Raw genomic sequence first — 21,330 nt, forward strand, 5'->3', positions numbered from 1 at the left:
AAAATGACAAACCAGTCGCAAGAAACGATCAACTTGAGATATATACATTAAAGAAAAGCACATTTAATTTGAATGAAACATTGGTACTTTATTCTTTGTTATGGCATTAATGACACATATTTTCCTCACATTGAATCCAGTTTTAGCTCTTCCAGTAACAATGACTTTTAAACCATGTGAGCGAGGCTTCAGACACTGGAAACTGTGATGCTCTGAATATCCTTCCTCGAATCATCACCAGAAAATTCCATATTTGAAAAAAAGTGAAGTGAGTTCATTACAGCTTCATTTTTTTATTGAAGTACAAATGCATAAAATGTGATATATCATGCAACAATGTTATATTTTCCCCTTCACTCCGCTCGTCAGGAGTCCATTAATGCAGTTCTCTAGAGAGTGGGAAACATTGACAATGATAAAATTGATGTTTGGTGGAAACATTCCTGGAAGTGACGTCGTGGAGTTATACAGTAACACTGATGGAGCTGTTCTCAGAACAAAAGATGTTCACATGCACTGTCTGGCCTTTTCTCTCGCGCTAAACGTCTCTCTTTAGCTCTACTGTCAAAATCCATGCTGAATGTATAATGTGCAGCGCTAAGTGTGTGGGAAGGGGTCAGTGTTGGCGAAGATGCATTCATCGTCAAGCATAATGTAAAGTAGTCTACAAATTAAACTACAGTCAATGTACACTTCATATGTGGGGAGAGGGCAACAACATCTATCATTATAATATATATATATATATAAATATTTATTTAAGTTCAGTAATTTCACTTAAATGGCAATTAATAGGTAATTTTCATTGCCATTTAAGTGAAATTACTGAACTTAAATATACAACACTGTAAAAAAAAATTACATCCCCAAGTCAAAAATTTCTAGTGACTGGTCACATCTAAATTTTTCAATTAGTCTGACGTGTTATTTCTCATTGAGCCAATGTTAACAGACTATTGCAACAAGAATTGCACTTGGGCCAATTGAAAAATTTAGATGTGACCAGTCACTAGAAAATTTTGACTTGGAGAGGTTAGAATTTTTTTACAGTGAAGCTTCATAAAGCTTCATGATCATTCTAGAAGAAAATTTCAGATGGCACTTAGAGGTTTTTGCATCTGAACTCTTCATATATATATATATATATATATATATATATATATATATATATATATATATATAAAGTATATATATATATCAATAGCAGAAATAAAACAATCATTAAAAAACAGTTTAGTTATCAGAAAAAAAAAAATCCGCACTGATATTTGGCAAAAATAATAATAATCATTTGATTTTCTTAAGGAAAAAAAATCTCTCATAACTAATGCTGTAAACTACACAGTAAATAGGTTATTATTGACAACAAAGCCCAAACTATTATATTCAACTGCTATTTATTTTCAGATATAATAACAACTGAAATTTTGTGTACAAATTAGTTGCACATAATGTATTCAAACATACATGTATCATTAACAGTAAATAGACTCATCTCTGGTGTTTTATAGCTAACTAATGAACTGTGAACACTGGATAACTTTCCTGAGGTAAATGACGTCTTTCTGCGGTTGAAACACTGATTGAGAGATTACATGAGACATGATTCATTTCAGTAAGTTGTACTGTATATTTCAACATCTGATGTTCATGCTTGTTTTTTCATGCTATAACTTGTATTAAAGTGGAAGAAAAGACTCGCGCTGCCGCTTGAACTGAGGCGCTACAGCGAGCGTCAAGAGCGTCAAAGCGCCATTTATTGTTTGAATTTCATGATAAAATGGACAGAATTTGAAAGCTGAGACTTTGTTTCTTAAGAGAAGTAACAAGCACAAAGCTCTTTGTGATTATTGGATGCGAGGCGTTAAAAATCATGTTTGATTTAGGAAAATCCACGGACCCGACAGCCCTGAACTACAGGAGATTCAGAGAATAGAGTCTGCTTTCATGAAGATATTTTTGAACTGTTAATGCGTTATTGTCAGGTTAACTTGCCCTAAACTCAACACAAGAGAGATTTTCTTCACACACTGAATGAGTTGCAGTCTGACAGTCCACTTTTGATTGACAGGATATAATCAGCCCTGATCGTCAGTCGTCCGATGGCCGATAGTGAAAATAATTGCTTTTATTGGCCGATACATCGGTGCATCTATATTTATTCTCATAATGCATGTTATGTTTTCATTGTTGCAGTAATGCTTCATTTATTGAATACATTTGTTATATAAAATGCAGAAATGAATCACTCATCAGACACTTAAACATATAACTTATGTAATGGTTGATTTGTAGGTTAGTGTCCTGTTACTTTATGGAATTGAGTTGGTTTTTGGTTTCGAGATAAGTAGCACCGAACATGCGTGGGACAATACCTGGATAATTGGGTATTAAAGGTTTTTCTTGGAGTGGTGTTCTCGTAAACCAGAGGCGTTTCATCCAAGATGAGATTAAATCGGTTCCTTTCAAAAGGTCTTAATCTTGTACTTTTGATCCGGACCCAAATGCGCACGTTTAAATCGGCCTGTGAATTTGAGACTTGAACATGGATCCCTTCTTCAGGCTCATGCACCATTACCATGCACTAACAGGTCACGGTCATAAATTGCATAAGCCTTTGTCTTTTTAAACATTGTGTGTCTAAGAAAGCTCAAGATGTACTCAGGAGTGGGTGCGTCTCGCAGTTTCTTTTGAGCCCGACTCCTTTCCACTACGATAAGAAGCTCTTTTGTGAAATTCTAAAGATACTGTACAGTGTACACAGAACCAACACGTTTTACATCCGCAAGTCTTTTGTGATTAATGTGACTGAGTTCTCATGTGTGTGAAGAGCAGAGAAGAAAAGCAACCAGGGGATTTGAAATATTAGCCATTTCTGGTGTTTACATGTTTTGTCTGGGTAAACCACAGTACTATGATGATTAGAGGATTGCAGAAAACCTGGAATTCTAGAGAACTCATTTGCATAAAAGAGCCAGTAGTATTAGATGTAGTATCCCGTCACACTGTTGTAAAATTCAGGGCCACGATATATTTAGTTCATACGCTCAGACACGTTGCATTTAACCAGGTCAGGTGGATTTAATTCATGTGCCATCAAATATATTGCTACTTTCATGCACAACTTTCTCAGGTTTCTAGACTTGCTGTAGGGAAGTTTTGTGGTGGTCAAGGGTGTCATGTTAGCACACCTGCAGCAATTATGTGTTAAATGCCTAAAAAAACCAGCGCAGTTAGTAATTCACTGCAACATTACCCCTATAAAGCCTGAAGGCACGATATTGAAGAACAATGTGATATGCGATAACTCATTAAATAATGCGATATTCAATATGTGATACGATAATGCTTAATAATATATTTAAAATTAAATATGTTTCACATTCTTTTTGTGACTAGAAAACATCCCTACAGCTTCTGAAAGTGAACATCAGTGTCATAACAGTGTTCAAAAACCTGAAAAAGACACCAATGCACGTCTAAATTCAGTGTTGCATGACGTGCCGTCTATGAAGGTGTTCATCTGGTTGATTTTTGAAGGCAGCTTAGATCTATTCCTGGCTGCCATGTTTGATATCCCATAGTCTTTGATGTTGGAAGAATAAAATGTCTGCTTTAAAGTTTTTTTTCTTTCATTCTGGAATCTGATACTTATGGTCAGGAATTGGATACTTGTTATAAAATTCTAATTTATACTTATTGATTCCTGTGTGCGCATTTAATGTGATTTTGACCCATTCAAGTGCAAGTAGAGGTGAAAGAGAACTGAATTCGGCACTCGTGTGCTGTTTTCTGAAGCGCACACACACCTGAAGCGCACACACATCTGAAGCGCACACACATCTGAAACGCACACACATCTGAAGCGCACACACACCTGAAGCGCACACACACCTGAAGCGCACACACACCTGAAGCGCACACACACCTGAAGTGCACACACACCTGAAGTGCACACACACCTGAAGCGCACACACACCTGAAGCGCACACACACCTGAAGCGCACACACACCTGAAGCGCACACACATCTGAAGCGCACACACACCTGAAGCGCACACACATCTGAAGCGCACACACATCTGAAGCGCACACACCTGAAGCGCACACACATCTGAAGCGCACACACATCTGAAGCGCACACACATCTGAAGCGCACACACACCTGAAGCGCACACACATCTGAAGCGCACAGCGCACACACATCTGAAGCGCACACACATCTGAAGCGCACACACACCTGAAGCACACACACACCTGAAGCGCACACACACCTGAATCGCACACACATCTGAAGCGCACACACACCTGAATCGCACACACATCTGAAGCGCACACACACCTGAAGCACACACACACCTGAAGCGCACACACACCTGAATCGCACACACATCTGAAGCGCACACACACCTGAAGCGCACACACACCTGAATCGCACACACATCTGAAGCGCACACACACCTGAAGCGCACACACACCTGAAGCGCACACACATCTGAAGCGCACACACATCTGAAGCGCACACACATCTGAAGCGCACACACATCTGAAGCGCACACACATCTGAAGCGCACACACATCTGAAGCGCACACACACCTGAAGCACACACACACCTGAAGCGCACACACACCTGAATCGCACACACACACACCTGAAGCGCACACACACCTGAAGTGCACACAAAGCTCCTGTACTTGCACATATCTTTCATGTAATGCGCAAATACTGAATTGAGATCTCTTTCGGGTCTTTTTGCGCTTGAATGAACGAAACACACAAAAATCGTGTAGTGCATTCCAGCATTTAGGCTGCTGATTTTTGTTCATGGTATTCAGCTGCAACAGAATGTTCTGCAAAAAGACACAGAATAAATATGTGTGATATATAAATGTTTGACTTCATTTTTTTTTTTACTTTATTGGAATCAAAACTGTGAATCGATAAGAATCGGAATAGATTCCAATGAAACGCAACCCTAATTGTAGTCAGTTAAATATTTGCTTGGTTATCTTTAAATCCCACATAAATAGTTTTTGCATCATTAGAAGTGATGTTATGGTGCCGTGGAAGCCGGTCTGAAACTAGTTTTGTCAGGAGACTTTGACTGATGCCTGTTAAGGTTTCTGACAGGATTCGGTCAAGGATTGGACTTGTGTTATTCACTTGGACTTGCTATCCTTGGTACGAGGTCAGCATCTTTTGATGTCCTAAGCAAATCAGACGAGCAGTTTTCCAGTTCTGGACTTCTGGACGTGTGCAGTGAACCGCTGACTCTCAAAAGCGACTGATTTGAAACGCTCGACATATTCAGAAATGTTGTGCGTCATACACATTTCTCATGTAAAGCACACTGGAAACTCTACTTGCTATCGATTCCAGTGGAATTATATGTTAGCATGTTGCTAAATTAACAGCATAATGCTCCAATAAGCATTACAATATACTGCACTTGCAAATATTGGGTAAAAAAAATGCACAATAATGGTTAAAATGATAAAGTTATATGGAAGCTTGTTTCCACCATGTGAGACTTTATCTCACAATGAGAAATTGAAGAGATAAAAATGATAAAGATTTTTATCAAAATAAAAAAGATCAGATTGCGTGTGGTTTGTGCTGTTCGCACTTTTATGGGGAAAAAAATCGCAAATAAGCAAAATGTAGGATTTGGCCCACTTTTGCCTGCAGTCTGAACATGGCCTAAGACTGACAATAAAGTGTAAATAGGTCATAAAAAATATAAATAATTATCGATATCGACCGATATGAAACACTTATATCGTGATACAGTTTTCAGCCATATCGCCCAGCCCTACCATGACCCCTTTAAATCACTCTTTGTATCAGTTGCCTCATAGCCATGGTTCCGTTCTTCATTTGTGAGAGTCTGAGGAAAGTGTTTCTTTCCGCTTGGCAAGTGTAAACTTTTGAAGTAACACCCATAAATAGCTGTCCAGCCTGGAATGTGTAATATCACACCTGTGACGAGGCTCCGGGTCACAGAGACTGGGACAGGGTCTCGAGCCAGCTGAAACACTGGCACAGCAAATGCCAAAGGGTGCAGTGTCACATGACCCGTCACATGACCCACCGTCCTCCACTGACATGCTGTTTGCTATCTTTGAATGACACAGTCAAACCTTTGTTTGACTTTGTCAAGTAATGTTTGTGTGTGTGTGTTACTAAGACACTATAATCAGATGATCAGGTCTTTGTTTTTTCAGATTCAAAAATGTTTCTGTAAGATTTTTATCTGTGTTATGGAAACCATGATGTATTTTTAGCTCCAGCATATTACCTTGAAGATTTTATTAGAATATTAGAAGTTTTTATCCCTGACATATGAAAAAAACTTAAAAAGATCAGATTATTTATTTGATCTCTGGAAAAAAAGGTTTGCATTTGTGTTTTTAGTTGAGTTGAGTATCATATTTGAATAGCTCAGGCCCATTTATTATGTATCATATAATATGATATTATAAGAATATGGAGCTCATACTCAAAGAAGAAGAAGAAGAAAGACCTCAATACAATTCATTTCAAGAAAAAATTCAATTTTGTGCAGATGCTGATATTAAGACTCAATTCTTATCACTTATACTGTAAATCAATGAGATCTTTATAACAGTATAGCAGATCATCCTAGATAAAATACATTTAAATATGTAAGTTGTCTCTCTATTACTGACAATATATTACTGCCAGTAGTTTTAAATCGTATAATGCATTGCAATATGATTGACAGGTGAACAAATAAACCTTCTTCAAAAGCCTGACGATCATATTTGATCCTCACATTTGATGATTTTTCTAAAAACTATTGAAATATTGCTAACAATATAAAAGTTTTTCTTGAGTTTACGTAACATTACATAACATCATTGTTACGTTATTAAAATCAGACGTGAAGCACGAGCCGAAGGTGGACGTTTGTTCAATTATACTAAAAGTACTTGCTAAAAATCTATCAATCAGATTACAGAAGGAATGTAGTAGCAACAGGTTTTTCAGCAAAATGTTGAATCATGAGGCATTCGAAATATGATACAGCAGGCTTTTAGGGCTGCACAATATATTGAAATATCGCAAATGTATATATCGTGATATACATATCACAACGGCTTGCAATAACTGTGGTCATGAAGAAAAGACGAAGAGAAAATCACTCGCTGCTCTCGGCTGAATAACTTTAGCTTTAATAAGAATCAGTATATATTTAATTCATACAGTGAAAACTAAACAGTGTTTTATTTCTACGTTTGATTATTCAGTTTCTGTTGTTAAATAAACCTAATGTAGGATAATATCGCATTAGGATATTGAATATCGCATTATTTAATGAGTTATCGCATATCACATTGTTCTTCAATATTGTGCCTACAGGCTTTATAGGGGTAATGTTGCAGTGAATTACTAACTGCGCTTTTTCACGTTCATGTCAGTGGTGGTTGCCTGTTCAAAAGTCGTTTTTTCTGTGTGGTTGCCAGGGCATTGTTATGCGGTTGCTAGGGCATTGCTATGCGGTTGCTAGGGTGTTCTAACTGGTTGCTTACTGGCTCAAAAGAGCCCACCTCCCAGTCTCTATTATATCCTGCGCTGGAGAATTTGGGTCGCTCATTCATTGTAAATCTCTGGGCTGTTTTGCCCTTCTGCAGGCAAAAGTTCAACTTCAGTCGCTTAGAAAAGTGCAAACAAGCTGTACATTTCAATAAAAGCAGAATCACAATATGGCCCAGTGCGATCATTACACCTCAGAAGACTGATTAAATAACACCTGGGGCTAATGACACAATGTTTTCAGCAGTCTGCTTTTTTTATGCCTTGATATCTGAGCAATATTAAAGTCACATATTTTTCACAATGTCAGATTGAATATACAGGGTTAGGGGTTTGTTCTCTAACCTCAAATATGAGCGATATTAATGTTCTGCTTGCCTTAGGAAACACCGCTAATGATCTTCATATAAATGGATTCCTTTTGACTTTCTAAAACAGTTTCCTCACTGTTTTCTTGTTTATCAGACAGTCTCTAAGAGTCCATTTACTTCACATAGCCTTTGGTAATATTCATGTCATAGTCCTTAGATGATCTCAGTTCACAAACATGATGAAAAGAGACTTTAATGGGGATCAGCTGTGTGTAGATGAATGTCTTGGACATTTGTTTCTTCTAGCTATTTCATTTATTGAATGGTTTCTATTTCTTTGGATTTGTTGAAAAAATGCATTTGTGCACAAAAGGCAGTGTCTATATCTGGATAACCTCATTTGCCAAAATATGCAGTATAAAGTGCACAATATTATATCCCACAAAGCACAATCTCTTCCTTGACGCATCATTTGAAAGGACTGGCAAATATTACGAGATTATAGTATATTGTAAGACTGCAGGATTTAAAAAACAACAACAACAACAACAACAACAACAACAACAACCTGAAATAGCAATATGACTTTGTGTCATTATTAAATTGCAAAAGCTGTGATTTAAAGGAACACGCCGACTTTTTGGGACTTTAGCTTATTCACCGTATCCCCCAGAGATAGATAAGTCCATACATACGCTTTTCATCTCCGTGAAACATGTTGTGATTTGTATAGTCACAGTGTGTACGAATAACAAGGTCACATGAGACACAACCATCTTCTAACCGTATACATACTGGGAACTATATTCTCAGAAGGCGAAGCACTGTTACTTCTGCGGAGTGATTTACTCCAACTCTGAGCGAACTCTCTGCTCCTCACCACGGGGTTTCTCAGGCGTTGCGAGCAAATCACTCGAAAATGTAAAAATTATATTGAAAAATCTCAATTAGATTTTTTTTTCCCATTATGTCTTGTCTGGACTTTTGTTGTATTTCCTGTCCAAGTGCCTTGATTTGTAGTCCTTTGTAGTTTTTCTTGTTGATTAGTTCTTTGATTGTTCCCAGGTGTGTCTTGTTTGCTACTAACTAACTTAACCAGGCCCCGCCCCTTTATTCTGCGCATTAATTATTTAAATGAGGAATATTGTGACGTGTTCGTTCCCGGAAGAAACTCAAGACTACAATGGAGGCGTTTCAGGAGTTCAGAAACACTGACACTGATATAGAGAAGAACTGGAGCTTTATCATGATCTAACAGCAACAGTACACACTAAACACAGATGAACATGGGGAAAAGCATAACACCATAATCCACCATAAACCATTAAACGACTTTAACATCCATGCTGGAGCATCATTACATCATTCATACAGAGGAAAAGAAGAGTGAAAGAACATTCCCCTCATTCCTCTGACAGTATAAGCATTGGCCATATCTGGCTGACTCATTGTTATTGTGATTTTATACTCATTGAATCACATCCACACGAGGCATGAAGCCTGTCTTTGTGTTCATCCTCCTCCTATCCATCCATCCATCTAGGGTTGGGCGATGTCCCCTAAATTGGCAGTTGACGATGTTTACAGTAAAACATCGCGATGGACGATGATATCGTCGGGGGGGGGGGGGGGTGCTGACGATCACGAAGAGACAGGGAGAGTGCACATTGTAGCTACTTACATCTACTGTGTTTACGCAACGGGAATTCTCGGCTTGGCATTTTGAAATGTTTATTTGGCCGTTCAGGCGCGCAACCGAAGACAAAGACTACTATGTTGCGCTCGGAGCGCGTGCGCAGCATCCTGTCAGTAGAATTCAGTTCTCTTTCGCGGCTTATCGTGCTTTTAATATTTCTTTTCAATAGCACATCCTGCTCTTTTCTTTCTCATTCATGTTTTGTTATTAACTTTACATAATCGTCAACTGAAATCTGCGCGGATTATCAACAATACGATACATTTATAGGACATAAAGGGTCTCTGCGGCAAAAGTGAAAGTACCAGCGGCCAACGGGTGAAATGTTTCTCTTTGCACAGCAAAGCACCCGTTTCAATAAAAGGATATATTAAAGTTTATAAAGCCTACTTTTACATTTTCATTGCTGTTTTAAAATGAATTTCGCCATCACCTTAAACAAGCTGCTCTGCTTGAATCCCAGTGCAGGAGCTGTAACTGTTAGGTTACCACAGAAACGTAAGCGTTTGGTTGATTGCTGTGGTGACTCGTGACACTCGCGAACAGCACTGAACACACACGTCTTATTTTTTTTTATCGTTTGTTGGTAAAGGGTGAGAGACCTTGCGAGCCACACGAGCCATAGGTTCCCAACCACTGGTGTACACACGAAAACGAACTGCCGTGAGACTGGGCTGGTCTGACAGGGTGGGGGGGGGGGGGGGGGGGGGCGTGGTAAGATCAAGTAAAATTTGATTACTTGTGCAGCCCTACCATCCATCCATCCCTTCATCCATACCTCCATCATCCATCCATCCCTTCATCCATCCATCCATCCATCCATCCATCCATCCATCCATCCATCCATCCATCCATCCCTTCATCCATACCTCCATCCATCCCTTCATCCCTCCTTCCATCCATCCATCCATCCACATCCCTCCTTCCATCATCCATCCCTCCTTCCATCCATCCATCCATCCATCCATCCATCCATCCATCCATCCATCCATCCATCCATCCATCCATCCATCCATCCATCCATCCATCCATCCATCCATCCATCCATCCATCCCTTCCATCCATCCATCCCTCCTTCCTTCCATCCTTCCATTCCTCCTTCCATTCCTCCTTCCAATCCATCCACCCATCCATTCAACCATCTATTCATCCATCCATCCATTCATCCCTCCTTCCATCGATCCATCCCTCCATCCATCCACCCACCCTTCCATTCCTCCTTCCATCCATCCCTCCTTCCATACTTCCAATCCATCCACCCATCCATTCAACCATCCATCCATCCATCCATCCATCCATCCATCCATCCATCCATCCATCCATCCATCCATCCATCCATCCATCCATCCCTTTATCTATTCATCCATCCATCCATCCATCATTGGGTCACAGTGCTGAAGCCTATCCCTTCATATAGGTCAAATAATCATGATTTACGTAATAATTACGTAATAATTGTGACAGAAGTAGCTGTGTGTGCTGTTGGATTGTGTGAATAGAATAATGGGATGTCCTGGGATGATCTTTACGGGGCGGTTACAGAGTTTAACACTAACATGCCCACAGCAATCCCGTCCCACACATGCCGCCTCAGTCAGGGGTCTTTCTCAGTCCATTCGTCTTCACTGGAGCGACGGCAAATCCTTCTGTCAGCTCAAACAATCCGCCCAGAGAGAAGTTATGTAACCGTTGAGGAGATTGAGAGATCGGTGGCGTCACAAGGGTATGATCATTTACATTAAGCTGAAGTGTCTTATTTTTGGGCTCTTACACTTTCTCTTATCTGAGATTAATATGCAGACACAAGTATAAGTAAGACACGCTGTGGCTCTTTCAAAAGCTGTTTTTGTCTGAGCATCTCAACCAACAATAACAAGTTTTTCTGACCGGTGACCGAATGGAAACCATTGTCGTTTGATAATGGTAAAAGATGCAATTTAAAGTCATACTAAAATCAGAGAGAAACTGAACTGATCAAATCTGTTGCATTCAGCATAAAAAGAAACAGATTTGTATTTTCAAGGCCTCATTAGAAACTTCAGCAAAAGTGCTGATACCGTATTTATTTAATTTTCCTTTTAAGCATCCATTTATTATTTTATTAAGGTAATTCTAAGGGTAATTTTATCCCTTATAAACTGATGCACTGATAAATGCTAGTCCAGGAATCAGAAGCTGTCCTCATTGTGCATACTGGAGCTAATATGCTTTAGGAAATCAGTCCTTATATTTAGTTACAGTGTGGTGTATTGTATGTTGACGTATTCAGCAATATAAAAATAGGAAAATATTGTTAATATTAAAAATAATTTTAATTAAATAAAATGACACTTTAATTAAAATTTATATTTATTTATTTATATTTATATTAAATCTAATTATTAAAATAATTGTAAATGTTGGGAGGTAAAAAAAATAGCGTCTCCGTTTCCCGTTTCCTCAAGCGTTACCCAAGTCTGATGTCATTTCCCCGAGGACCAGCCGGCACAGCTGTGCATGACATGATGTCATCGACGGATCTGCAGATGCTCTTCCCGGCAAAACAGCAGACTTTACTAAATCTAATGCAAACGGCCACTGGAAAACAAACAAACAAACAAACAAACAAACAAACAAACAAACAATCCAAGAACAAAATTAATTCAAACATCGGAAGTTGTTGTTATGATTCATTATGAATTAACTGGATTAACTTCATTTAAATTTTAGTGTGTAACATATTATTTCTGTTTCTTCATCCTCACCAATACTGAAAACAAAGACTAGTGGACGCTCTGTCTTAGAGAGCAAACGTCTGGTCTTAAGAATGCATTGGCTATTGATCAAAACTGGCTTCCTGACGACGATCCCAGCTGTTTCTGCTTATAAATGGGAAACAGTTGCAGCAGGACAGAAAGTGGCTGAGCAGTGATTGGGATGATAACGCTCACTGGCTGTTAGATGAGGTCAGTGTGTGTTAGTGTGTGTTAGTGTGCTCAGCATGCGAGCCGCTCCCTGCTCCACACAGCTCAGCTCTGTCTGAGTGAGTCATGTGATCACTCAGGCTCCGCCCCTCGGGACTGGGATGCGGGAACACACCCAGTGCTGCAGAATCAGATGTGCAGCCTCAGGACAGAAATGAGATAGACAACTCATCATTCATATATTTCAAATACTGTACCTTTCCCAATTCCCACGCGATGTATGTATGGTGAAAAATGGGGGCAAAAAGGGAAACCTGTTGTTGTCATGCAAAACCCTTTCCCAATTTTTGTTTTTTGTTTTATTATAGTTTGAATTGCCTTTTATTTTTATATTTTAGTTTTTCATGTTAAATTTAGTTAAATTTTTTAGTAATGTCATTATTTGCTTTTGCCATTTTATTATTATTATTTATATATAACATTGCTGTTTAATTTATATTGTTATTTATTTTATATATTTCCAGTTCAACTTAAACTTATTTTAGGTTATTTTCAAGGCACCATTTCTTTTTCAACTAGGATAATATTTACAATTTATTTTATTTCATATTTATTTCAATTAACAGAAATGTTTTAATAGTTTCTGTTTTAGCTAACAATAATTACCCTTCTACAAATTTTATAATTTATATGCCAAAGGGTGGCTGTTTCTAATGCAATATTTTGCGTAGTATGTAATATTGGGTTATATATTATATATTATAATTGTTATATAACATTTAACATTAGTTAATGCAATAGATAAAATTAAATAACAATAAAAGCATTTATTAATGTAGGTTCATTTTAATTTCCATAAATACTAATAAATATTTAACATTTCAAGTGTATAAATAAATGTATTATGAACTAACTCATTAGGTACACATGAAATTCAGTGAGTCAGTTATCATATCATTTTGCACTTAAAGGTGCACTGTGTAATATTTAGGAGGATCTGTTGACAGAAATACAATATCATATACATAACTATGTTGTCAGTGGTGTATAAAGATCTTACTTTATGAACTGTCATGTTTTTATTACCTTATAATGAGCCATTTCTCTCTACACACACCAAGGGTCCCCTTACATCGACATGTTTCTACGGTGGCCCTGAACGGACAAACGCGTTTCGTCACTATGTTGTTCTTCGTGCAGAAAAGCTAGCTAAAGTCAGCGAATAAAACACTGACACAATGATGAACAAGTAACAATAATATTCGCAATAACATCTTGTTTTACTGAATAATTAAGTAAACATAATTTCTTAATTTATCTTTGTAAAGAAACCTCATTGCTTAACTGGCTACTCTCTGCTAGAGTCCTGCACGGGTGCGGGTACCCGCGGGTACCCGACGCGTGACCAATGTTGTTTTCGTCAACGATGACGATAACGAAATGATTTCGTTGACGCACCTTTTTTTTATGACGATAACGCGCCGATGACTAGCTAAAAATGGCTCTAAGGTGACTAAAACATAACGAGACGTTTTCGTTGACGAGACGAGACGGAACGAAAATTATTAAGTCTGACGTTCACAATGCATGTCATTTCTGCCTATTTTGCGTGAAATCTGATCTGTTTTGAGCTAAAAAAAAAAGGATCAGCAATGCTGCCGCTTCCTACCCTTGTTTTGGGTACGTCCACCACCCGGCTGCCGCCATGCCGCGCATCAGATTCCACACAACAACAACAACACACCTGCGGCTGCGGCTAGTCACTCGCCACACATCTTCGATATGAGGAGCCGGACTGGACAAAAGCGAAACGAACTGCGCGAGCGAGCGACAGTGCGCGAGAGAGACCGAGTGTGTCCGAGCATTAGTTTAGTGGGCTAATTGGTACAAAGTAATATATAATTATTATATAACTTAGATTATAACATAAATTATTATTGAACTAATTATATAATAAAGCCACAATTGCCAAAGTAAGAATGTTTTTATTCCTGGCTTTTTTTTAGTAAAACTGTGATTCCACTGTTACCACTTTATCTGTGTGTAATGTTGTAGTAGCTCAAAGTTTTTTGCTGTTTAAACTGTAAACCATTCCTTTATTACTGTGATTACTGATGAAAATAGCCAATGTGCTGAAATTTTAGAAGAGCATCAATTCATGAATCATGGAAAAAATATAACTTGAAATATGGGGATAAAAGGTTTCTGCCCAATGCGACAATGAAGTAGCCTACAGCTTGGCAGCACTGCATCTCCATCAATGAGAAAGTCTAGTTTATTATGCAAAGGTTTTAAGGTTAACTGTTGTTTTATGAATTGCAACACTTGCTACAACCTGTCAAACCTAAGCCCATTTCCAATACTTTTTAACCTAAATTAATTTTTTAAAGACTACTTTTTTTTTTTTTTTTTACTAAAATTGACTAAAACTTGACTAAAACCTTTTCGCGTTTTCGTCGACTAAAACTATCAAGTTTATAAGTGACTAAAATGTGACTAAAACTAAAAAAGCATTTTCGTCCAAAAGACTAAGACTAAGACACTGCGGGTGACCCGCAAATTTTGCTTAAACGGGTGAAAAATATCCAACTGTGTCGGATACGGGTGCGGGTCGGGTCGGACACGGGGGAAACATGGGTCTAAACACGGGTTTAAAACAATCACATGCAAACGTAAAAATAATATATGCATATTTTTAGGAACACATCTACAAAAATATGCCTTTATTTCAAGTTAATAAAATAATTTAAAATCCACATCAGTTTATTTGTGCCCACACCCTCCCAGTATCTATAACGTTACCTAGGCTACTTTCACTTTTAAAAATTCATTATAACCGCGCGCGCGCGATCTGCTTGCAATTGTCTGATGTAGGCTAGACGAAATTGCGTGGCATATAACGTCAGTGTTGTAGCCGCGTCTGTTCGATTGGTAAAATGTTATAAGGCTACTCAGTTTTGTGGTAACGTTAGCCATGTTCTTCATGTACCGGCCTTTTGACAGCTTCGGCTGAAGTTGTCCTTGTGTTAATTGTCGTTTTAACTTCTGTATGACCTGGCGACTAACATTTTTGAAAGTGTGTCTAATGTGATTGGCTAAACTGATTTAATTTCGGGTGCGGGTCGGGTGTCGGTTCTATTTTAAGCAGGTCGGGTCGGGTGCGGATTTTAATTAGTGCTGTTGACGGATAACGGGTTGGATTTGGTTTTAAGCACCGCGGGTACGGGCGGGTGCGGATTTACAAAATCGGACCCGTGCAGGACTCTGCTCTCTGCTGTCAGACGACGACATCACTTCCTGTCGGCCACTGTAACTTCTGTTGGGTGCAATTCACAACCTCACCACTAGATGCGGCTACAAATTACACACTGCACCTTTAATTAAGTGCAATTTTGTGTAGAAATGTCTGAACTCTTGGTGATCTGAAGAGGTTGATATCAGTACTAGTTTATTTGTCACATTGGAAATGAAAGGTCAAGTTGAGCATATTGCATTGTGGGATACAGTATTTCGATCAATGTGATCTGGTTGCACATTTTGGGAAATCTGGGTATTCTTTGCATAGATAAAATTCAAATATAATGCACAGTATGCAGCAGAAATAGTATTATGCCAATATGCTATTATGCTAATAGTAATTTAGTTTTGCATAAAACCATTTCTTTAAGGTTGGAGGAAGAGAACTGAACATCAGATCTGGATTTTTCCTTAGTCATAGTGAGCAGTGACTCAGCATGAGTCTCATAACCCTCCCTAAATCCTGAACAAGTAGATGCAGAAAGATTTCTTGTCTTTCTGAAAGCCTTTCCTTCAGTATGGGGACTCATTAAACAAATGGAAATTCTGTAAATAAAATATCCTTTGATAAAATGAGGATTTTAGCTTTTAAAGGCGGTTGTGGTTTGCTATTGGTGGATCTCATGTGAGTGACAGGTTGCCCCGCCCTCATCAAAAAATTTTTTTCCATATCATTTAATTATGGAATTTTTTTAAAAACATGTTTTATATTTGTATTGTATATTTGAATGTACTTCTCTTTTATGAATGCTTTTCTTTTATATTGTTGTATTTCTCTTTTATTTTTTCTTATTTTTGTGAAGCGCTTTGAGATGTAACTTTTAAAGGTGCTATAGAAAATAAAGATGATTATTATTATTATCATCAGAGAAGAGAAGAGAAGAGAAGAGAAGAGATGTCGCTGTAAGAGGGAGGGGAAGTTATGCTGATTCAAGACTACCAGGAAAGATTGCACGGATAAATCATTTATAATAAATACTGCAATATTCCATAAAGAATAAGAATTTTTATTAATAGTGCTCTTTTCTCCTGTGACAGTAATGCACAGTAGTTGTTCTTCCTCCACCTCTCAGTATCGTCACAGCCGATCCCTCAGAGAGCTTCATTTGAACATCTGAGTCCTAATGGCTGAGGTGGTAATCAATACACATCCCAGTCATGTGACCCAAGCTCTCTTCTGATCTCTCTACTGACCATGCAACATTATCACACCATTATCTAGTGAATCAGGGCTGAGAGGGGGTTTGGTGGAGGACATCCTGCAGCTAATGGATCTCGCCAGTTTTAACTCTCTTGTTTGCCGCTTGAGACTTTTAACCTGATAAAGATAAAGCTCTTATAATGCCATGCTAATGTAGACACGGCGGCTGGATCCAGGATTTGCTGGTGAGCTTGGTGATGTTACTCCTGCTGGTTACATGCCGTAACTACACCATCTGGACTCATCGTTCACCATTAGGGGCTTTCGCTCCGGGTAGTTCTAGGATCTAGCCTCCAGGATGGTTCCCCGAGAACTAGTGGTTCCCCTAGGAACGTTTTCCTGGTTGCGTTCGCAGCGCCAGTAGGAACTCTGAAGTGACGTGAGACTCGCTTGTTGTTGTGACTTTTATTTTGACGGCGCCGAGAACGACTGAACACACAGCGCTCACACTCTCCGTGTTCATTAGTGTACGATCTGTCTAACACTCCTGTCTGATATGTTATTAGATACAACTGTTATACATAGAAAGTAGACAGTAATGAAAAGGTATTAGCATGTGTCGTGTGATTGCTGTCCAGTGTTGCTGAGCAGAAATACATAATCATGTTTCTCTTGGTCTCCTCAAAGTTGTGTTGGGTTTTCTCCTCAGCGTAAAGGTCAAGAGGTCAATCTATCACTGTTTTCCATGTTCGTAGAGTTAGTTTCTGAAGTAAATATATAATCTGTGTGTTTAAAAATGGCGGGTGCTGGTGTTTCACGAGCGCTCGGTCAATCAGCGAACACTAACGTCACTGTAGATCCTATAGCGCTGGTTTAGACCGACTATTTTATTTCCCCCATAAAGTTCCTACAACTAAACTCGTTCCTAGTCCCTGCGATGCGAACACGCCGATAACCGGGAACTTCCACCAATAGTTCTAGAAAATATGGAAAGGTTCCTCTGGTGCAAAAGCCCTTATCGACCCCGATTCAGCACTTCCATGTGTTCTGACTAAATGCGGTTTCTGAAAGCAGCAAACTCATTGCAAATATGACACTAAACGATTACCATAATAATGATATACTCTAGTATTTACATGGTACTTCAAAGAATTGCTGTCTGGGTCGATTAGCCAAAATTTTGAATGTTTACAACTCTCATGCCCCTCCCCACTACCAGCGAGCACCCTCCCATCGAGGTCGTGCTCGTCAGTGCGTCACTGTGCGTGTGTACCTGATTTTCTGTGAACGCGTCCGTCTCTTCAGCATCTATCAACACCATGGACTCGGAGGTAGGCTGCCCTGGCTAATCTATCCATAGATAGCAATAACCGAGGAATTGGAAGCTTGTTAGTAGATTTTCTCTCCGCCATCACGCTTCATGCAATCTCCAGGCGAACTTCAGGCGTGGCGTGTGCATGTGATATTAACGTGCGCGAGTGAGGGGGGATCTGTGGCGTGTGCACGACCTGTGATTGACAGTCAGATCTCACACCCCCCTGCGCTGATTGGACCTGATGAAGCGGGAGCGCTGGATTTTTGCGAAACAAATAACACGCTCCAGGTGGAGTTAGAAGCTCGGGTTTTTTTCTAAAACCATCTTATTTATGTTGTTCTGTTGGATTATAGTGTCAATTTCACTGAATATGATCAAAAAAATGTTGCAGACGGCAGCTTTAACATTCCCGTTCTCATATTACTAAACTAAAAAGGTAAAACTATAGTGCAATAAGTGCAAACATATACCGTAAATATATACTGGGTGAATGTGTTTATTGATTAATTATTAATTAGTTATATTTTTTAAAAATACAGTTACAGCAAATCTACTGTGAAGTAAGTTGTGGGTTGCGATGTGACAAAACTAGATTCCTCCCGATATAAACCATGGAGGAACCCAGCTAACAAAAATATGTTGAAGAAAACAATATTTCTGAATGTTCTCTAAACAATCAAAAATGTTTTAAAAATGTTTTGTTTACACTTTATTTTAAGGTGACGTAGTTTAATTGTACTTACTCAAATAAGTACAGTTATATAAAAAAGTAATATTAAGTAACTACATGAATAGAGTTATGGTTAGGGTTTGGTTTAAAGTCCCCCTGTGGTGAAAATCCAGCTTTTAATGTTGTTTATGTGTCTATGTGGTGTTTTTAATATGCTTTAAGACAAACCATGTGTAAGTTCATAAGTCGACAGCATTGCTGAGTATTTCCTCCTTAAAACTGCAGTGAACCAAAGACAGTCTCAAAAACACGCTTTGAAATCGCTGGTGTTTCTGACGTCACAAACTACCTTGTAACCAATCAGATCAACGTGTGATCGTCAACCAGTGGATCTCTGAGCTGAGGGAGTGAGTGGAGGCGGGGCTCATTTGCATATTCATGCAGTTTTTCGAGGAAAAAACGTTTAAATAGGTAATTTTTGTGATCAGAGATGAGTTTTAGGGGATACAATTATTGAATACTGGGGGACTTAAAGGTTAGTTACATGTAATTATGCTATATTACTATAGTAAGTACATGTAGTAACATATCTACGTCACCTTAAAATAAAAGTGTTACTAATGTTTTTCTCTCAGTTATGCGAACATTAAGGGAATGTCCATTTTGCAGACATTATGGGAATGTTACTTTGAAGGTTCTCGGATCGTTCTGAAACAAGAACCCCTGTGGTTTTTGTGGTTCTTGTGGTTCACGAACAATTTATAAATAATGTTTTTCTGCTAACATTTTCATAACGTTGAGAAAGCTTTCCCTGCCAGTGTTCTGAGAACATCACCTGGTTTATTTAAAATGAACAGTGCAGTGAAATGCATCGTGGTGTTGCTTTATCCGTGAAGGGTATGGGATGTGATATGGTGTAGAAGTGGGAGAGGTTGTGGAGAACAGTAGTTTCAGTTCTTCAGGCTGTTTGTTTGGCCCATATGAAGGCGTTCATGTCAGCTGGGAGGATTCTCTGTCTCATGAATGTGTTTCACATGCTGACCTTGCCTTCTGGGTTTCTCACTGCTGTGGAATGAGGAGAACGTCAATTGCCGGTTATCTTGCATGGCCTTGTGTGTTTGTTTCTTATGTTTTTAAACACTTCAAATCTTGTGGCATGGTCAATTTCATTCCATTGAAAGACAGATGTGCATCATTTCTAGGTATTTCCAACAATGCAGCCATGAAGGCATTTGATTTCCAGACATTTGGATGATGTCAGCAGTCCTGTCACTTGTTTTGCAGTCGTTCGGTTGTAAACAAAGATTTTCAAAGTGTGATGTAATTCTAGTATTTATTCTGTACTACACCTTTATTATCATTTACTGAGATTTACTTACATGTCTCTGCAAACCTTTGCTAAACTGCATTTATCATCATGCAATGCAGAAATTTATGAGACTTTATGTTTTGCTTAAAAGTGAATCTTAAAGGGTTAGTTAACCAAAAAAGAAAAATTGTCATTAATTAATTACTCACCCTCATGACGTTCCAAATCCATATGGCTTTTGTTCATCTTCGAAACACAAATGAAGATATTTTTAATATTTTCTCATTATTGTACATCCATTGAAAGTCCAATCAACCTAAATTTTCAAGCTTTAAAAGAAACCCATGAGAGAATGATCGCTTTAAATGATGAATGCCCGGTTTCACAGACGAGGCTTGAGTCCAGTCTCAGACTGTTTTAACTGAAAGCAGATCTTAAAACATGTCATTTTCTTTGTCTGAAGATTCACACCAGAAATGTTTGTTTCTAAGGCATGTTTATAAAAGCTACTTAAATGTCCTAATTGAACTAGAGCCTAATCCTCCTGACTTAATTTAAGCCCTGTCTGTGAAACCAGGCTGTAAGAGTTTTAATTTACTCCCATATAAACACTGATCACATTAATATGCTCAACGAAAGCTCAAACAGGCTTGCATGAGAATAAACAAGCACGTTTGAGCTGTCGTTTACCCCCGTCTCAAAACCGGAGTTGTGGATTTCCATACTTGTTTCCTAGTTGGACGTCTGACTTAAAGTGAGATTTTTTTTTAAGATTCACTTTTCCAAAATCAGATGTTAGAAATGTAAGCTATGTATTGTGGAATGCAGCGTTAATGAGTCAAAATCTGGAACAACACTTTTAGAAAGTGATTTTTCACTAATATTTACAACAGGATCTGCATTTTCATGGGTTTAAATAAAATATTGTTTTTATATTGGCGCTTTTCCACTGCATGGTACGGTACGGCTCGGTTCGGTACGGCTCACTTATGGCGCATTTCCACTGCGTGGTACGGTACGGTACGGCTCGCTTCGGCTCGCTTTAAATGGTACCACCTCTGTTGAGGTTCCAAGCGTACCGTACTGATACTAAAATGTGACGTGCAAACACTGCAGATCACTGATTGGTCA

At 38.6% G+C, this 21,330-nt stretch overlaps 1 protein-coding gene and 1 long non-coding RNA gene across 4 annotated transcripts in view; one reads left to right on the forward strand and one right to left on the reverse strand.

The window, feature by feature from the left end:
* Positions 1-21,330, forward strand: part of dst (dystonin) — a 200,758-nt gene that overhangs the window by 13,574 nt on the left and 165,854 nt on the right. The window lies entirely within an intron of this gene.
* Positions 19,634-21,330, reverse strand: part of LOC309486858 — a 4,539-nt gene continuing 2,842 nt past the window's right edge. The window contains exons 2-3 of the long non-coding RNA XR_014201706.1: positions 20,409-21,140; positions 19,634-19,955 (exon numbers count right to left, since the gene is read on the reverse strand). This is a non-coding gene — a long non-coding RNA (uncharacterized lncRNA). The remainder of the gene's footprint in view (positions 19,956-20,408; positions 21,141-21,330) is intronic.

This window comes from Leuciscus leuciscus, assembly GCF_965113295.1.
Source record: "Leuciscus leuciscus genome assembly, chromosome: 22".
Lineage (NCBI taxonomy): Eukaryota > Metazoa > Chordata > Actinopteri > Cypriniformes > Leuciscidae > Leuciscus > Leuciscus leuciscus.